The sequence below is a fragment of the Myodes glareolus genome, chromosome 18, assembly GCF_982192425.1.
Source record: "Myodes glareolus chromosome 18, mMyoGla1.1, whole genome shotgun sequence".
Taxonomy (NCBI): Eukaryota; Metazoa; Chordata; class Mammalia; order Rodentia; family Cricetidae; genus Myodes; species Myodes glareolus.
The window spans coordinates 61537603-61555983 of record NC_142043.1 but is presented as its reverse complement, the minus strand read 5'-3'; the positions used below and the strand labels follow the sequence as shown (position 1 = coordinate 61555983).

Here is an 18381-nt window from a genome sequence, read left to right as displayed (position 1 = left end):
TGCAATTGCAGGTGGGAGCATTGTGTGAGAAAGACTGAGGACAGACCGCTTGTCATTTATCCTTCAATTCTATTTCCTCTGACTTAAGTGTAGAGAAATGGCCAAAATACAAGTGTGTAGAAGCCAGAGCTACCCCAGTAGAAGAGGAAGAGAGGAGGGGCATTCATAGAGGGTCCTGATGGGGAGGCGGAGGCCTGGGGTTGCCACTCTACTGCCTTGTGCACTATTGTTAGCTTTGTTGACATAGCATTTGATCAGTGACCGGCCAAGGCTGGTTACTGGATGTGGGTTTTGAGTCAGTCAACAACTTATACCCAGGGCAGACCCAGATCTACCACCTCTGTCTCCTCTGCCTAGCATCTTAGGATACTCTGTTCGCTGGTGCTGTGGTCTCGGTGAGGTTTAGTCTGCTCACCGGTTTGGCTCAAGATTTGTTTGCTAGAGGATAGATTTGATTTTGTCCATATGAAATGATTATTTCAGGTCTTAGTAACATGGGGTATTTAATACAGCATGGCTTTTATTTCTGAAATAAATGAGGAACGAGTAGCTTTATGTAGAGTGTGAAGCTGGCTGCTAGGCACCCTTTCTTTTCCAGTAAGGTCACTGCTTTTGTGATACAGTGTCAGGAATACTGGTCCTGGCAGCCCAGACATGCCAGTTACATGCTTACCACCTCTGTGGGAGGCACTGTGGCTCTGCTGCTCCCTAATGACCCCCTCGTGCACCCAGCTGGGGCAGACCTCCTGCAGAAGGAGGGGCACACAGCTGTGGTTAAGAGTGCGTGGCAGGAACAGCGTCAGCTACCTCAGGGTGTTCTCGTGCTTTTAACTCCTATAGACTCATAGACTGTCAAAAATAGCTTTACAATGTTTTCTGTTTGTCACATCTTGGCAAAGGAAAGAGTGGTGTCATCATTCTGTGTGCTTGCTAAGTGATAATTACAAGTGTGGAGACAGATGCGGCTTCGCGGGAGCCAGCAGGGCCGTGCCAGAGCGTCTTTGCTCCTGGAAAGAGGAAGTATGTGGAGCGCAGCCTTATTGGCTGTGACAGTGGCCCCAGGGGCTTGGAGCTGGGCAGTTAGGGCAGCTGTTTCTGGTCCAGGGTGGACAACAGGGACTGAGCCAAAGAATGGATTACAAAAGAGGCCATGCTTGTCAGAGGATCCACATGCAGTGGGGACCAGCACGCATGATGGCATGATGCCAAACTAAAGCCCTGAGTGAAGCCACCGATGGACCACACTGCCCCCGAAAGAGGAGGCAATGAGCATGGTGCACCTTCCAGCTTTGCAGAGTGGGCAAACTGGAAATGGAACCTTTGCCTGAGCCAGGTCATCCTGGTACGCTGTTCACAAGTTCCAGCTCCCAAAGAGTGTCAGGAAGAAAGTCTTTGCTGTTTAAGCTACTTAAGAATTTTGTCATGGCAGCCGAACAGATGAAAATGCCCCGTCTGTGAGCTGTACACACTCAGGAGAGCAGTCTGCCATTGCCTAATGGGCGTAGTCCCTGCAGAGATAAATAATGCTGTCCAGCCACTTGGAGGCCGATTTTTTTGTGGTTGCCAGGGCTTTACTTAGCCTGAGAATGGCTCCTGCTCACTTTGGGTCCCATAGTTAATTAACTTGTGCATTATTTAGAAGTAGTTTTTAAAAAAATTTAAATGAAGTGGGAAGAGCAACACATAATTAACAGCAGCACCAAACCCAGATGATCAAACGTGGGCTGCTAGCATTCCTTGTCTCGCTCCCTGGCGCCTCTTTCCCACTTCCCCCAGTACCACTTCCCGACCTGCACAACTCTGTGAGGTGATTGCTTTGATGTACCGCAACTGAGGGATAATTCACATGGCGTAAAGCTCACCGCTTTTGGGTGATGTGTTGTCAATGGCATCAAGTGTCTTTGTGGCCGGTATGACTTCCACATCTGTTAAGACCCGGTCCTGTGAGCCAGTCCTCCCCATTCCCAAGCGTCCACCTTCACTGGTCTATTTTTCGTCTCTGCCGCTCTGCCTCTCTCAGACATTTGTATACATGTACTCAGATAATACAACCTCTGATAGACTTTATTCACTAAGTGTTCACTTTTAAAGTTTATCCAAGTTGTGGAATGTCTCAGAACTTTATTATGTTACATATTATGTTATATTATTTATCTTTAAAGTTATCCCATGGCCTTATGCATGTTATGTAAATATATACAACTGAGCTACATCCCCTAACTCTATTATTTTTTAAGGCTGAATAGTAATTGTAGAAATATATCGTATTTCTTTACTTCATTTTTCTGTTGATGAACATTGGTTTTTTTTGCCTATTTTTTGATTGTTTTAAATAGTACCATCATGAAGATTCTTATATGCTTTTGTGTGTGTGTGTGTGTGTGTGTGTGTGTGTGTGTGTGTGGCAAGTCCACATTTAATTTACTAAGGAACTACCTGACCTTCTGACGGGCTGTTCTGGCACTAGTAGAGGCCGGCCATACTGTTAGCCATGTGTAGCCATGTGTAGCCATGTGACAGGGAGCCTCCTTGATGTTCTGAGCTCAAACGCTTGATGAGACGAAGACTTGTGCCCCTGGCAGGCTCACTTTTGAAAATGTGTTGTACTTGATACTGTCTTTACACCTAGTGTGCTGCTGCAGGCATTTCAGCTCCACAGTGAAATCATTAGCAGAGCCTTTGCAGCTAGCATCACATCTGCAATGCAATCCTGTTTCTTTATGGGTGGCTAAGCAGATGCTGCTTAGAAAATTTATTCCCAGTTTTGGGATCTCATAATCACATCCATGGGTGATGGTCTCCAGGAGGCCCATGTGGATTCTTTGTAGTTTATAAGTTGTGGAGACCAACTAGTTTAGCAAAGGAAATATGGAAGATGGCTCCCAGCACTTCTATCCAGCATGGTCATCATGAGGGATGCTGGTGAATCAGCATTTGGTTACTCGTTCTAGCCCACTGGCATGTCAGCCCTGCCTAACTGTGGTGAGAGTCAGGCCTTTTAAAGGATGGGGCATGTAGGTGGGAGAGCCAGATGAAGAGCATGCCGTCATTCTCTCTGGGCAGGGAGCTGGGCATTTCATCATAGCTGCTCCATGGACTCAAAGGTGCTGTCAGGGTTTGAGAATGCTCAGGTTTTGAGAGTGCTCCAGAGAGGTAATGTCCCTGTGTCTCTGCCAGGGTATGCTTGGAATTGGGCTTTGGTCTGACTCCAGCACTGGCCGCATGGGCAGGGCCACCGCGATGAGCCCCTAACTGGGTTAGACTCACTCAGAGGCCTAAGTTCCAGGTTCTGGGAATGCTGCTGGGACACTGGATGCCTCTTGTTAGCTTTCACAGTGTCTTCTGCATTTAGTCTGTGGCTGCAGTCTAACAGAAGTGTCTCTGCAGTGGTTAAGATTGGTAAGGCCTATTACTTGAAAGTGGTCCCTTTAAGACTGTACTTAGAATCCAAGCAGTCATGTGTGCATGCTAGATTTGACTGTTCCCACAGGTCTGCCTGTGTCCCATAGTGTGGACAAATGCTGGGCATTTGCTCTGTGCAGTGATGGCAACTATGGTTGCTTTCCTCACATGGACTCCTGCTGGCAGTGCATTGTTTAGTGGAATTCCTAGAACCTTTAGGAATTAGGTTCTAGTGGCTTTAGGTTGCTATGGCATCTCCCTAACAAGATGGGAACCCACGTCCAGATGATGTAGACACCTTCTCTCATTACTCTGGGTTGGAATACAGGTCACCTGCCTTTACCTCACATGTTTCCAGTCTTCTGAGTTTTCAAGTCCCATGTTTCTTCTTTCTACTCCATATCTGGCGGTTGTCTCTGTATGAAGGGCTTTATGGTGTGTGTATGTGTGTATGAGAGAGAGAGTCAAGCAGAGAGAATGGCACTTGTTATACAAGTGACATAAGTGAGGTGTAACATCTCTCAGAGAAAGCTTATCACAGCCTAGTGATTGAATCTAAAGCTCAACCAAGTCAAGCCTGCACCTTTCTTGTTAGAGAAACACATCTCTTAGTTAATTCAGTGAGAAGAACAGGAAAAAAGAACACATTCTTCCCAGGTTCTGCCGCAGTTGTTCCGTACGGTTCCTGGAAGGACTCTCCGAGCTCTGCACTTATTACTCAGCACCTTCTGAGCACAAGAGGGGCTGCAGGAGGCCCTTGGGGTGAGATGTCCCCAAGGGGGAGGACCACACACCCCCTCTTGTACATCCTGCATTGGATGAAACCCTGCAGAGTAGTTTACTCTCTAGCCAACAGATCTAGTGAGCAGACCAAACATTAGGAGACAGGAAGATTAGGCAAGCAGAGTTGGAGATTGTTTTGTTTTATAACTATATGGAGTTTTGATACAGGGTTTCTCTGTGTAGCCCTAGCCGTCTTGGAACTCACTTTGTAGACCAGGCTGGCCTTGAACTCACAGAGATCCACCTGCCTCTGCCTCCTGAGTGCTGGAATTAAAGGTGTGTACCCCCTTTCCTGGCTAAGAATGAAACTTTTCCTAATTTTTTAAATGCAATATATTTTGATCATATTTTCTCCCTTATCCCAGCTCCTCCTCCCAGCTCCTTTCTGCCTCACCCACTTGTAAGTTTATTTCTCTCTCTTCCCTCTTAAAAAAAAAAAAGCCTACAAAATGAAAATAAAAACACTCGATAAGTCAACAAATGCAAAAAAAAAAAAAACCCAAACAAAATGAAACAAAAACACTCCCTCCAAAAAAACAAACAGAAAAATCACATAGTCTGTTTTGCTTTGGCTAACCACTCTTGGGCCTATCTCGGAATGTGACTGCTATACCCAGTGAAATGTCTAGTTGGGCACTAGTTAGACTTCTCCATTTTCAATGTCATAAGTGTTGTCTTCACCAACAGGGCCTTACCGTAAGGTTATAGAGAACAATCAATTTATTGGCAGTACTCGGTGATATTTTTGAGGTGGGGGGAAGTGCTTGGGATTCCTTTTACCAGTGACTCAACACTAGCACTGAAGGCTTAAGTGGTGGTGTAAGATGTCTAGTTGGGGCACTGTATCTCCTATTATCTGATGACTCTGTTTAGATTCCTTTCATATATGTATGAAATTTTAGGGTTAGTTGTCCCACGCCATAGTCTCTCCTTTACTCTCTTCTTCCTTCCCTCTCCTCATTTAGTTCTCCTATTCTTGTTTCCCCTTTATTCTATTGCCCCCTTTTTGGAAACTCGTTTTACCCTACCTCCGGTCTCTTACTAGGTACCTAGCTTCATTGGTTATTCAGATTGTAGCATACATATCAAAAGCCTAAAAGTTAACACTGTGGGTTTTTTGTTTTTGTTTTTGCACTTCATTGAGACTTGATATTGTTGGAACTATTTTGTTTTGTTCTGTTTTTTAACATATTGTAATTGTTATAATTGTTCCTCGGCATTCCTGCCCCTTCTCTTTAGACTGCCATCTTGAGGGTTTTAACACATTCATTGAGTTCTTGTTTTCTGAAGCACATACAGACTGTTGATTAAAACCAATTTTTTTTATTTTGTACATATTTGAGTGCTCTCTCTCTCTCTCTCTCTCTTTCTCTCTCTCTCTCTCTCTCTCTCTCTCTCTCTCTCCTTTTTCTCTACGTGACAGGATGTGCTCATGGCTTCCATTGTTTCTTCCTAAAGGATAAACCAATTTGGGTCTTAGTTTTGTCTCTATGTGTGTGTGGAATTTTAAATACGTGCTCTCGGTTTTGTCTAGTTCTCTTTTATAGGACTCCAGACGTACAGGCTGTTTAGTTGAGTTGTGCCTCATACTTGCTCATTCTCCTCATCAGCAGCTCCAAAGCATGTTGTGAAGAGGCTGGTGACCTCTGGATCCTATAAACACTTGTTCTGTTGGGACCAGTATCCTCTGTCTTCCTGTGCCACCCAACATCTCTCATGTCTGCTATTTCATGGCATATGCCTTTCAAGGAATGCTGGATATGGTCCTTGAGACTCTCACCATTCACACTTCATGGTTAGAGTTTGAAGGACAAAGTGCTTTGTTTTCATGTTTTCTTCATTTCAACTCAGTAGAAATTTGGATACTTTCCCCCTAAGGAAAGGACTAAGGGCGGAAAATATGCTCTTGCCCTTTCTGTTTATTTTTGTCCTAGAGATACTAGAAAGTTCATTATGGTGAACATAAGAAATAAGAGACTTTGGAACTGGAAAGGAAGAAACAACCTGCTTTTATGTTCAGCCAACATGCTGTCTACATAATATCCAAAGCAAACTAAAACTAAGAGTAAGTTCATCTGGGACAGAGGGTGCAGGGTCCACCTTTAAGAATCAGTTGTCTGTCAGCTGTCAGTATCTTAGCCACAGACTCAGGGTCACATAGATGGCCCTCCTTAAACTCTGTGGGAAGCTAAACAAAACGAAAACTAGAAAATATGTGAAAGAAGTTTTTTTTTCTAACTGAAAATATTTTTCATATAATATATTTTGATCACAGTTTCACCTTCCCCATTTCCCCCCAGATCCTTCCCTCTTCCCCACCCATCCAACTCCACATCTTCTTTCTCTTTAGAAAAAAGGACAAAACAAACAAGCCAGAATTAAAACAAAAACCAAAAATGTACAAGAAACATACACCCTCTCTCCATAAAAACATAAAATCAGAATCATAAATAAGAAACAAGCAGAAAATTCAGATACCATACTGTGGGAGGCCAAGTCTAAGACAGGATTCAAGTCTTGAAAAACTTCACAAGGCAGCAGTGCCATAGAGAATAACACACACACACACACACACACACACACACACACACACACACACACACTAAAGAAGGCACTAAGTGTACAGAACAAATGTCTTTGAGAAAGCCCCACTGAGAAGGGTATGGTGATGCTGGTATATATACACGTGCTGAAGAAGGCACCAAATATATAGAACCAATGAAATGTATTGAAGGCTGCAAGACAAACACCAAATTACATACAAAGACAGAACTATCAGAAAGGAAACATTCTTCTTGAAGGTAGAATAATTAGTACATTCAATCAAGGACAGCAATAAAAGTTTTAGAAGTATAAATAATCATGCAAGATTATTTGGGATTCAGTGAAAACACAAAATTTACAAATTATGGACATAAAAGAACTCAGTGTCCATGTCATAAAAGACTTTTCAATACATGAAGAAGGATGCTTAAAAGAAATCCCATACTAGCTCAGAATTGATTATAATAGAGGATTATTTATTTTGGGGTAGTCTCACAGATCTTAATCCTCTGCTGGAACAGGGAAGAGTAACCGAATCCCAAAGTCAGGAAAGAGGCCAGATGCGCACTTTACATCGGCATATATAGTATAAGAGGTCACGCCCAATACTTGGGCAGGGTAACTTAAAGGCTACGGGCAGTAGGAATTCCTACAGCAAATACAATCATAGCAGAACATTTCTTACATTTCCTGGGGGCAAAGAAAGGCCATTCAAGTACACAAGACACAACATACCAAACAGAGAAGCCCAGAAAAGGAGCTTCCAGGTCGTAGCGCTCATACACTAAATAGGGCCAGTAGGACAGCTTATCATGGAAAGGCATGATGATGAGCCTTGATAAACCTTGAGTTTGATCCCTGGGACCCACGTGGTGGAAGGAGGGAGCTTTCTCTGCAAATTGTTCACTGACCTCCACAAAATACCCTGACCTCCACAAAATACCCTGATGTGTGCACTCACACACACTTAATTTAAAAACCACTCACCATACAGGAAAAAGTGTATTGGGAGCTGTAAGAAACACCCAGCCACATATAAAGAAGGCTCATCACAGGCTCATCACATCTGATTTCTCAGTGGAAGCTTTAAAATCCAGAAGGGCATTGAAAGATCAAAGCTATAGACCCAGATTACTATATCCAGCAAAACTGTTGTAACTTCTGTAGAAAAATATTTCATGATAAAAGCAGGCCAATTTATAACTACTAAGCCAGCTTTGCAGAACATACTGGAAGGTCTTCACTTGAAGAGAAGGATATTTACAATGAAGAGATTCCAGGGGAAGGGTGCTATTTTAGAACAGTAATTAAACAAATGAGGATTATGAAAACATGAAATAGTACAAAAATCAACCAAATGACCAGAATCAATGCATATTTTCAGTAATCTGAATATTAATAGTCCTAATTTCCCAACTCAAAGATACAGACTAGCAGATTGGCTTAAGAAATGAGATGTATCTATTTGATGCCTTCAAGAAACATCTCACTGTTAAAGATAGCTACTAGCCAGGGTGAATGATGGAAAAATGTGCTGCAAACAAATAGAAATAGGAAACAAATATCAGTGTTCTAACATTTGATAAAAATAGATATCCAATCAAAACTAATGGGAAGAGATAAAGAAGCTCTCTTTATACTGGTTAAAGGGACAATTCGTCATGAAGACATTATTACAATTTTAATATATTCATTGAACACAGGTATACACAATTCCATAAAGCAAGCACTACTAGATATAAATTTATCATGGATTAACCCCAACACATTAGTACTAGGTGACTTCAGTGCCCCACTGTCAGTAATATACACACTATGTGGTTTAAACAGAGAAACACTGAAGTGATACCATAGATTAAATCAACTTAGCAGACCCTTGCAGTATCTCCATCCAAGCACTCCAGAACACATATCGTTCTCACCAGTCTGTGGAATACCCTCTAAAATAGGTCATATATTTGGACACAAATGGAGTCACAGTAAACGCAGGAAAAGTGGCATGATTTCCTCTATACCATCTGACCACAGTGGAACAAGCTGGAAATCAGCAGCAATAGAAGCTACAGCGAATTCCAAAACTAATGTTGTTTCAACTGTATACTCTTGAATAGTAATTGAGTCACTGAAGAGATCAAGAAGGAAATTTGAAAAATTCCTAGAATTGAGTGAAAATGAAGATACAGCACACCAAAACCTATGGGATACAATGAAGCCTTAAGACAGAAATTGATAACTCTAATTGCCTACATTAAGAAATCAGAGACATCTCAGATAAATAACTTAATGATGTACCTTCTGCCTTGGGAAAAAAGAACAAGCCAAACTGCAATGCAGTAGATAGAAGTAGTCAAGATCAGGGAGGAAACCAATAAAGTAGAAATGAAAGAATATGAAGAAACATACAAAGAATAAATGCAGCAAAGAGCTGGTTCTTTGAAAAGATAAAAAAGATCAACAAACCCTTAGCCAAACTAACTAAAAGAATGAGAGATGAGTCCCCAAACAATGGTGTTAGAGATGGAAAGGGGGACATTAAAACAGATACCAAAGAAATTCAGAGTAGGAGAGTCCAAAAGAAATGGATTTAGACACATATTACCTAATAAAGTTGAACTTCAGTGAGATAAGTAAGTTGGACATATTTATCACAAACAAGAAGAAGCGGTAATTAAAACTGCTCAACCGAAAAAAAAAAAAAAAACCTCAACCCCAGATGGCTTCACTGCAAAATTCTACTAGGCCTTTAAAGGAGAACTAATGCCAGCCCTTCAAATTATTTCATAAAACAAAAAGGAAGGAATGTTTCCATACTCATTCGTGAAGGTAGTATGGAGCACACTTCAGCAAGTAAAGGCTATAGATACATGACATATATATATATATATATATATATATATATATATATATATATATGACAGACCTACAGCCAGCATCATACTGAATGGAGAAAAACTTGGAGCATTTCCACTAAAACAGGGTTTCCATTCTCTTTACTAGTATTCAATATAGCACTGTAAATCTTATCTAGACCAGTAAGACAGGAGAAGCACATAAAAGGGATACCAGTAGGTAGTGAAATAAAAATAATTCTTATTTTTCCAATAATATAATCCCATATATAAGAGACCCTAAAGATTCTACCAGAAAACTCTTAAAACTGGTAAATACCTTCAGTAAAATAGTGGGATGTAATATTAACACAAAACAGCTTTACTATATATTAAAAAACAAACATACTGAGAAAGAAATCAAGGAAACATCCCCATTTAAAATAACATAAAAAAACAAAACACCACCACCAACCCTGTAATAAGCTTAATGTAGGAAGTGAAAGATCTCTATATGAAAACCTTAATACACTGAAGAAGGAAGTTGAGGAAGACATTAGAAGATGGAAAGATTTACTATGTTTATAGATTGAAAGAATTAATATTTTAAGAATGACTGTACTGCCAAAACCAATCTACAGGTTCAGTGCAATCCTCATCAATATTTCAATGCTCAGAAATTAGAAAAAAAACTTTAAAAGTTCATCTGGAAACAAAAGATCTTGTGTTTTAGTTTTGTTTCTGTTGTGATAAACACCATGACCAAAAGCAACTTGGGGAGGAACGAGTCATTTTTTCTTATGTTTCACAATCCTTCATCAAGGGAAGGCAACACAGGAGCTTGAAACAGAAACCACAGAGGAGTGATGTGTACTGGATTATTGTTCCCAGGTTCATGGTCAGTACCTTTCTTGCATTGCTCAGGCCCACCTGCGTAGGGATGGTACCATCCACAATGGGTTGGGCTCTTCTGTACCGATAAGCAGTTGAGAAAATTGCTCCATAGACATGCCACAGGCCAGTTTGATGGAGGGACCATTTGAATTGAGATTCCCTTTTCAGGTTTATGTTAAATTGACAGCGGAAACTAACTATGACATCTTGGATTTTCAAAGCAATCCACAGCAGAAAAAATATAGTTGGAGGTATCCCTATACCTGGTTTAAATTATACTACAGAGTCACCATAATAAAACAGCATCTTATTGGCACAGAAAACAGGCATATCGGTCAAGATAAAAGAATAGGGGATCCTGGCTATTAGCCTACACAGCTTCAGTCACTTGAGTTTTGAAAAAGATATCAAAGTTTACATTGGAGAAAAGATAGCACCTTCAAAATTGATTCTAGGAAAATTGGATCTTTACTGTATGAGAATGAAACTAGACCCTTTTCTCTCACCCTTCATAAAAATCAACTTTCAATGGATTATAGACCTTAATGTAAGACCTGGAACTTTGGAATCATTAGAGAGGACTGAAGTTCCTCAGGAAATCAGGTCAATAGTCAACAAATAGAACCTCTTGATAAAAACTTTTGGATAACAAAGGAAGCCATCACTGGGATGAAGGGACAGCCCACAGAATGGGAACTATACATCTGATAGAGGGTCAATATACAGAACTCAAAAAACTAAACAAGGAAGCAACCCAATTAAAAGCAGGCTAAGGAATTGGACAAAGAAGAAGAAATACAGATGGCCAATAAATATTTTTAAAAGTGTTAAACACCATTAGCCATAAGGAAAATAAAAATTAAAGTACTCTGAGATTTCTCTTATGGCAAGAGTCTATCCCATCCCGGTTAGATTGACTATCTGTAAGAATATAAATAAATGGGGTTTGTGTGTGAAAAGATGGTTCTTGCAGAGGTTCAGGGTTCAGTTCCCAGCACCCACATAGTGGGTCACAACTGTCTGTAAATAGTTTAGAGGATCTGCTGCACTCATCTGGACTCTGCAGGCATGGGAATGCATGCAGTACACATACAGACAAGCAGACAAACACGTACATAAAATAAAAATAATTTTTTAAAAGAAAAAATAGATGTTGATAGAGGTATGGAGAGGGGAATCCCCATTCACTGTCAGTGGGAGTAGAAACTGGTGCAGGCACTGTGGAAATCAGTATGGAAGTTTCTCACAAAACTAAAAATTGAGCTTCCATATGACCCAGGTATATCACTTTCTGGCCATTTACCAAAAGGACTCTCTATCCTACCACAAAGATACTGGTACATCCGAGCTTATTGCTACTATCTTCACAATAGCAAGGAAATGGGACCAGCCTAGGTGTCCACCAGCTGGTGAATGGGTAATGGATATGTATTACAGAGAATTTTATTCAGTCAAAAAGAAAAGTGAAATTATGAATTGTGTAGGAAAAATTGGATAGAACTGGAAAATACATTAAGTGAGGTAACTCAGGCTTAGGAAGACAAACACTGAATTTACTCTCTCATATTTGGGCGCTAGCTTTTAACTTTGTAAATTTGCTTTTATGTGTAAGCTATTTGCAGAGCCTAGGAACCTAGAAAAGTGGGCCTATGAGACAGGTAAAAAGAATCTTTAAGTTGTGTGAGCAGTGGAGGGCTGCATAGAACACATGTCTAAAATCGAAAAAGGGAATTCTGGGAATGGAAACGTCTAAGTAGACACGGAAGTAGGGAGATAGGGAAAATGCAAGGGATTGAGGTGGTAGGGGCATCTAAAATGAATGATGTATGAACAGATCATAAATCTGATACTCAATAAGCTCATCAAAAGTTAGAAAGGGTGTAGACAAAGCTGCTCCTAGAAGCCAGGTGTTAATAAATAAAAATCCTGATGTTGTGCGTGAGCTATTCTCTTATGAGTTGTGGTTGGGGAGGCTCCTGAAGCCTCCAAAACAATATAGGCAAATGTTATTGATTACCCACTAAAAGTAGATTGTAAGCTCCTGTTGCTGAAGACACGACATGCCTTGGTCAGAGGACATAGAGAAATCAGGCTACAACTGGACTGGAAGCTTCCTCCCTTCTTGCTGGTTCTCATGGTTGCAGTTGCTGTGTAGGATCACCAGTCTTACTCAGCCTGAATCTGCATGCAGCAGTACTGACTGACTGAGCCTGCTGGTACAATAGGGGCAGGTCTAGTCTATGGTAACCAACTGCCTTCTTATTGAATTTGATGACTGCTCCGTGGAGGGTATTCATGACTGATGCTCTGAACCTGGTCAAAAGCCGATGACTGGGGAAGTAGCAGGCCTTAGTGAGGAAGCTACTGCTGTTAGATGTGCCTGTCAATCACCTTCTAAGCAACGGTGTTTATGACGTTAGTGCTAACGTCAGCCTTGATCAGTGAAGCTTCCTTTTACAAAGCCAGCAGTGATTGAAGACTCATGAATGGTCTGTGTACTGAAAATAAATTGGGTTTCTAGCAAGTGGAAAATCTGTATCACCTCCTCCAGGGTTCAGAGAACATAGCAGAAGAAGGGATGGAAAGAACATCCCATCTGGAGGAATTTGGGGCTGGGCAGCAATAAGGAACATATTGACATGATGACATCTGGGTGTGACGTGGATGCTACACTCTTGAATTCATGGCACAAATCTGAACAGGATTGAACCTGCTAGTATTCTGGCATGGGAAGGCGAGGGTCTCATGGGAGATACTTCTGCCTGAGGTTTTATATTCATGTAATGGTTGATGGAAGGAGAGACATTTTTTCTGCAGTAATGTAGCCATACAACGAGCCCTAAGGAAACTCACAAGGGGAGGCATGAAAATGGAAAGGGGAGCCAATTGGGAAGAAGTTTATTGGCAGAGGAGGAATGGGGGTGAATATGATTGAAATACATTATATATGTGTATGGATGGTTATAATGAAACCCATTATTATGTATAAATAATATATGCTAATAAAACATTTTTAAAACATGTAATGGCTGTTACAGCTAGAAGGCAGCATTCTATAACACTAAAGAGTAAGACCCTCCCTGTTGACCGCTAGGTGCTGGTATTACTCCATACAGAGTGGTGGAGGTGTCCCAGGCAGGGCTTAATGGCTTCGCTTTCCTCCTCTGTCACTGTGTTCCACAAGCAGTGGGCTTGGCTAACATAAGCAAATCCGGGTACTTAAGTCCTTCGAAGATGTGTGGTTGGATTTCTGAGCTGCAGTTCTGCGCTCACTGAGGTTGCAGACTGTTCTGAAGGTAAAGTTACGGAGTGGCCAGAACGTTCTCTGGGGTGCAGCTCTGACAGCAGTGTGCTGCTGCACGCAGAGGGCTGGGGAGAGGTGAGGCTGTCCCGTAAAGTCTTAGTGTCAGGACTGGACAGGTGGCCACACCAGAGTCCACAGTGTCTCTTTACTGGGGTGCACTGTGAGCCAGAGAACAGTGTCTGACAACTGCTGGTGGGTACCATACTTAATTTCTGTGAGCGTCCCAGACTCAGAGGGACTGAATGGGGTCAGGTGGGATGTGGCCTGCGTGCCTTCATATTAGTGGCCTTGTCGGGCTCCTCAGCTAATGTGACGCTTCTTCCTTGCTTTTTGGTAGATGGACAGTCTCTCCTCGGGGAGCAGGTGGGCTGGCAGGACAGGCGTCCCCAGGCCGGGAGAAGGAGGCGCTCCCAGGTACTCTCGTCCACCCCTGCTGGTGACTTGCCCACCCAGCCCCATCCTGTTCCAGACAATGGCCACCTGTGACCCTGCCTGCCTTGACCTGCTTTGCCCACCTGTGCCTGCCTGTGCCTGACCTCAGCCCAGAACTCCCACCCTTCCCACCCCAACTTAGGACCGATCCTGACTTCTGGTTCTTGCCTTGCTTTTCCACTCTGACCCAATCCCCAGTAAACCCCTCTGCCATGTTACATCAGAGGGACTTCTCAAGAAGGGGCTGTTAGAGCCGGTTGGCCGCTGTCTGCTTCTTATCTGTTTATTTTCGTTCAAAGGGTAATTTGTAGTGAAGCGAAAACAAATGCGTGTTTCTAAATGATCTGGCCTGATTCCATGGTGAATGATGCTTCTCATCTACACAGAATTCTGGCAATTTTTTATTCTTAGGGGTCATTTTCATCAGGTTAGAACAGCGGGGGTAACGAGGGCCTTCAGAGTAGCGCTGCCCTGAAGAGTGAGTGTAAGTGAGGCTGGAGGAGGGAGCAGCTCCAAGGTCAGCAGACCAACAGGAGCCCAAGTGGGCTCTATGCCAGGCTCTGATTAGACTTGGGACATATCTACAAGTGAGAAGCCTGGGCATCTGTGCCTAAGGAGGGCCGTCCAGAGTAGATTTTACATCTGAGAGAACCAAAGATAGGTTCAGAAGATGAAGGAAAAGGGGTAAAGGAAGGGGGTCAAGAGGAATGGGTACATACATGTATATTAGTGTAAGTGTGCATGCACACAAGTATACATGCTTATACACATGTTAGTGCCTGTGCATGTGAATGTAAGTTCACATGGGAATGAATGATCACATAACACACATGGATGTGTGTGTAGGAGTGCATCTATACACGTTTGTGTTTGTACATACATGTGTAGGAAGGTGCATATGTGTGGTTTTGTGCATGTGATAATGTCTGTGTCTGTCTCTATGCACATGGGTATACTTGTTTGTGCTCACTTGTGTGTGTATACATGAGTGTGTGTGTGTGTGTGTGTGTGTGTGTGTGTGTGTGTGTGTACATACAGATGTGCACACACGTACTTGCCCCACTTGGCAAAGTGGCATTTCCGCAAAGGCGAGAGAGTGAGCTACAAATGAAGAGCAGCCCTGCAGAAGAAATGACGAGCATGAAAGTTCAGAGTGGAGGAGCCAGCGGCCAGAGAAGAGCAAGCATGAGGCAGCTTAGCTCTGAGAGGCAAGCGCAGTCCCTGTGGCATCTTCCAGTCTGAGCGAGAGCTATTGCTTGGTGTAAGCAGAAGGAAGCCCCAAGCTGGTGGTTTGTTACAAAGTAGCTGTGGTTGCTGAGTAGGATAGACTCTCAGGTGGCCCAGGGTGTGAGGAGAGACCAATTAGGAGACTTTGCCTGGGCACAGGTGAGAAGCGGTGGTAGATAGGACCACATGACTAGAACGGGTGACTGCCGCCCTTTTCTTTACCTGCTGAGTGTATCTAGTTGTTCTCTTTCCTCAGGTGTGGAGTCTACTCTGGATGGTGACCTCTGGAGCAGACCCCCACCCCCAGTGTCCCTGGTGAAATCTGCCCCAAGTCTCCCCAGAGCCTGGCACAAAGCCCATGTTTGGTCACTGTTGACTTAGTGACTTGTGGAAGCGCATAAGGCTTGACATCACCTCTAAACAGAGAGAAGCTTGTCTGTGACAAAGGGCTTGAAGAACACCAGGCTCTAGGTGAATAACCGGAAGACCAGCAGTGCAAAAGCTGAGGCGAGACTTTCAGGCCAAGAGGCCTGGCATGCAGAGAAGACAAAGGAAATGTAGACTTCTGCTTGGTCAGCAAATCCATGTATGGCTGCAATCAGTATGGACCATTGAGGGAGTAGGTAGAGTAGACAGAGGAGAGGCTCAGGCCCTGGCCTGGGGCTTCCAGCCTCTGTGGAGCAGGGAGGCAGAGGAGTAAACAGGGATTGAGCAGTAGTGAAACTAGGGATGGGCAGAACAAGAGTGATGTGTTTGTGCGAGGGGCTGGAGCTGTGGTCCCATGGATAAGAGCTCTTGCTGCTGTTACAGAATACCATTCTTCAGTTTCCAGCACCCACATGGTAGCTCACAACCACCTATATTCTAGTTCCAGGGAATCTAATGTCTTCTCCCAGCATCCTTGGGCACTGCATCCATGTGGTGCACAGACATACATGCAGGCAAACACTCACAAACATATAAAGTAAAAATAAAGAAAATATTTTTTTAAAAAAATGTGGGAAGGCGGAATACATAAAAATGCGTGATGACAGACATGGTGGTGTTCCCAGCTGTCCAGATCCAAAGTAATCACTCAGAAACTATATTATTTGCAACACTGTTTGGCCAATCCCTAAAGCGTATTGCTAACTAGCTCTTATATCCTAAACTAACCCATCTCCGTCAATATGTGCATCACCACAAGGTCGTGTCCTCTGGCAGAGGCATCTGTCTCCTGTGGCAGCTACATGGCATCTCTCTGACTCCACCTACTGTCTCTATATATCTTTTCCAGCCTGGCTATATTCTGTTAAGTCATTGGCTGAAAGCAGCTTCTTTGTTAACCAATAGCAATAAAACATAGTCCTAGCATACAGAGGGGGAATTCCCACATCATGGTGGAAGTCACTTTAGAGAGTTTTACTGTCCAAGAGGAGAGAGGGGAGAAGGAAGCTGGTTTCTTGTGGAAACCAGAGAAGCAGCAACATGAATCTGAGGTTGTGACCAGACCAGAAAGGAGACCTCTGGGCTGTGTGGACTGTGTGACTATGCCACGTGCTTGGTAGCCTTTGTTTCCCAAAGGTGCTTACACATTGTCTGATTAGGGGCAAATGGCAGAGTGATGCTGTGTAGGGCTAACTTCTGGTCAGTAAGAACAAGTGAGCAGTGGGGGCTAAGAGAGCTGATTGACCTGACTAGGGACAGGAGAGAGACCCAGCAGAGGACAGCAGAAGGCAGACTATCACACCTGGCTTCTGTTCCAGTTGTTGGTGGTTGTAACTTAACTGCTCTCTAAGTGGAAAACAATCAAGAAATCACACCCCCCACACACACACACACATACACTTTTCCAACTTAGAGAGCAGTCCTTGGTTTCCATGGTTATTGCCGTTTAGCTACACAGCAAGTGTTATGCAGTGTCACAGGCTAATTACAGGCAACAGAGAAATTGCAGGATAAGTTTTGATTAAATACAGAGTAGATACATGGGTTAGCCTCTGCTCTGGGACTGACGTGCAGTTTTCCTTCTGAGCTACGTGTGGGAGCTGGGCCCTTGGACCTGTCCCCAGCCCAGAGCCGTGTTTCTGGCCCTCAGCTTTCCCTTGCTTTATCACATGAGTGGACTGCTGTGCCTGGACCTCAAGGCAAGTAGTCCCCAGCCCCATCTGGCCTTTGTTGCACCTTCCTTAAGTGAGACTGGGAAGGAGGTGCAGGCCTTCTGTGGCCCTGCAGTCTGGAAATGTCGTCAGTACGTTAGGAAGAATGCTTGGAGTCTAAAGATAGTGCACCCCAGTCTCCTGGTGATATATAATCTAACAGGAAGGTTTCGGAGAACTGTCATCTGCTGCCATCTTAATCCAAAACCTTCAGAAAAGACACAATTCAAGCAGCAGCTACGGTAGGGACAGGGGTGCCTGCAGCTAGAGGACCAGGCATCTAATGTGAATGAAATAAGTCATGCTTGTGAACGCTGTAGGACATGTGGAGAGGCCATGAAGAACGAGAACTCTGGTGCACAGAGGGGCCACACCCCCCTCCCCCTGCAGTCCTCTTCAGCAGGCTCCAGAGCCATTTACCCTCCACATTGAGAAGGTCAACTGTGGGTTGGGCCTCGGCATCAGAAAGTGTGCCCCACCATCTGTAACTCCCAAGAGGGACCAGAAACCACTTTCTGAAGACAGAATGTAGGACAAACAGATCGAAGCTTTAGCATAACTGTGAACATAGCCAAGCTCCATAACACACTTGAAGAAAACCAAAAGCAGGAAAAAGAAGCATCACACACAATAGGAAGGAAGAACATTCAAGGTACAGTTTATGAGTATAACACGTGAGAAAAAGATTCAGATAGAAGGCATTGCTTTCTCCAAAGAAACAGCCAAGGACTTTGAGAAGAAGCAAACATTTAGGGTAGGAAAACACATGAGGTAGGATGGCTTGAGTCACACAATGAACAAAATGAAGAATCACTGACGTAGCAAGGGG

The 18381-nt window shown here is 43.2% G+C and overlaps 1 protein-coding gene across 17 annotated transcripts in view; it reads left to right on the top strand.

The window, feature by feature from the left end:
- The window catches only part of Pcbp3 (poly(rC) binding protein 3), a 185625-nt gene that overhangs the window by 91975 nt on the left and 75269 nt on the right, over positions 1–18381 (top strand). The window contains exon 3 of one of the 17 annotated variants that reach the window (XM_085679771.2): positions 14093–14169. The exons of the other annotated variants lie outside the window; for them this stretch is intronic. The gene's annotated coding sequence lies outside the window, so the exon portion shown is untranslated. The remainder of the gene's footprint in view (positions 1–14092; positions 14170–18381) is intronic. 17 annotated transcript variants of the gene reach the window in all.